Raw genomic sequence first — 1745 nt, 5'->3', positions numbered from 1 at the left:
TGACTTTTCAAGTAATCCTTCAGCTGTTGAAGCCAGATATTTTCCGAAACATGTGTCACGCAGTCTCATGGTAATTACACTTGGCACAATATCCACCTTGAGCACCAGACTTTTTGTGATTTTCATGTCTTACCTATTCATTTCCTTTGACATAGTTTCAGATCCTCTTATTAATCACTCACTGCAAGTGTTGTATGGTGCAGGTTTTGTGGAGTTTTCTAAATAAAATGCATTACATTTGAATTCATCACTTTTCTTCTTGTTTGATCATGTTTATGTATTCCTGGTGCACTGGTGTCGATTGGTCACTAAACAGAGCACAACAGGATTCTATTCTACAGTACGGACCGTTGTTTTTCTCAATCGCTCCGATTCCATAATGGCAACAGTGCCGAGCAACAAGGGTACTTAACTGTGCAATCAATTCAAGAAAGTCGTTTCAACTCAGTGTCCACTTACTGCAGAGACACTGCCAATAGGGCTATTTCGGATGCTCTTACAGCAGGCTTCATACTGATAAGACTATATATTCTACTGCTAGTATTCTTGCAGAGGAAGGTGCTGTTCAGTAACATGTGAGTGCAGTGCAGCTCAATAAAAGGATGATCTACAATCCAGGAACACTACCCAACCAAGAGGACTTCCTGCAACATTCCACTACAGAGACAATCCCTTAAGAGAAACTTTTTCACTGCAGAGATTCTCACTGAGGAAAATGATTCTCAGTGACATGTCACTGCAAGGAGGCTAGCTTAGGAGGATTCTCTTCACAGTTGAGATGGCACCTGAGGAAGACACTTTTCAGAAATTGGTGGCTACATGGGAGCTCACTTAAGAGTAACATCTTAAATGCTGGGGCCCTCATAAGGAATTGAATTAGCAGTATATGTTTCTCTGCTGATATACTCCCTGAAAAACAAAATATTAAGGGACATGTTACAGTTGCAAGGCAGCTCTATGAAGACAGGACAAGATTCACGTGTCTTTACTGCATAGTCTCGCGGTAATACATCAGTATTGACAAGGTGAATGAAATGAGTGTGATGATTTTCATTGATGAGACCTTTTAATCATCTTTATGTTAATATATGTTGAAATTCGTTCATATTTAATTAAGATCAAAATTCAAAATAATTGACGACCCAGGTGGGACTTGAACCCACAATCCCCAGCTTCGGAGGCTGATGCCTTATCCATTAGGCCTCAGGGCCACTTGATAGAAAAGCACTGATCTGACCATAATAGACCAACTGAACACCAATTCACACACAAAATAAACACCCCATGGCAAAAACAACAAAATCATGAAAAAAACACAGTCAACATGTAACGCAAGTCTGTGAGTTTGGAAAACACACCTTGCATATGATGGTCCAGTGAGCGAAGGTAAAGAAAGGAACAACTCCTGCAACACAAACCCTTCCGCAATTCATATTGATCACTTTTGATTGAAGAGAGTATACAGTGCGGTGGTTGCTACTCCTTGCCATCCTTATTTATAGTATTTCGATTTATATGCACTGAAATAGCTTTTAGTTTGGCTTCTGATGTTTTGTCTTCTAAAAAATGTGTATATACTGGTACTTTCTACAAATGGAAATGAAGATGAACTCAAAATAGGGACAAATAGTCCTGACATGCACCAATCCTTAGCAACTGCTTTGGATTGGCCAAATGCGTAAATTCGATGCACTGTGTGTTATATTCTTGGCATTCGCACTTCAAAAAATTAAAGGATTGCTGTA

General features: G+C 39.4%; 1 non-coding gene across 1 annotated transcript; it reads right to left on the bottom strand.

Moving 5' to 3' along the window:
* Positions 1-1138: 1138 nt before the first annotated feature.
* Positions 1139-1211, bottom strand: TRNAR-CCG (transfer RNA arginine (anticodon CCG)). Its single transcript has one exon. It is a non-coding gene; the product is annotated as a tRNA-Arg (tRNA).
* Positions 1212-1745: the final 534 nt, after the last annotated feature.

Source organism: Ambystoma mexicanum, chromosome 3q (genome assembly GCF_040938575.1).
Source record: "Ambystoma mexicanum isolate Mex_15411 chromosome 3q, UKY_AmexF1_1, whole genome shotgun sequence".
Lineage (NCBI taxonomy): Eukaryota > Metazoa > Chordata > Amphibia > Caudata > Ambystomatidae > Ambystoma > Ambystoma mexicanum.
This window is presented reverse-complemented; position numbering and strand designations above follow the sequence as displayed.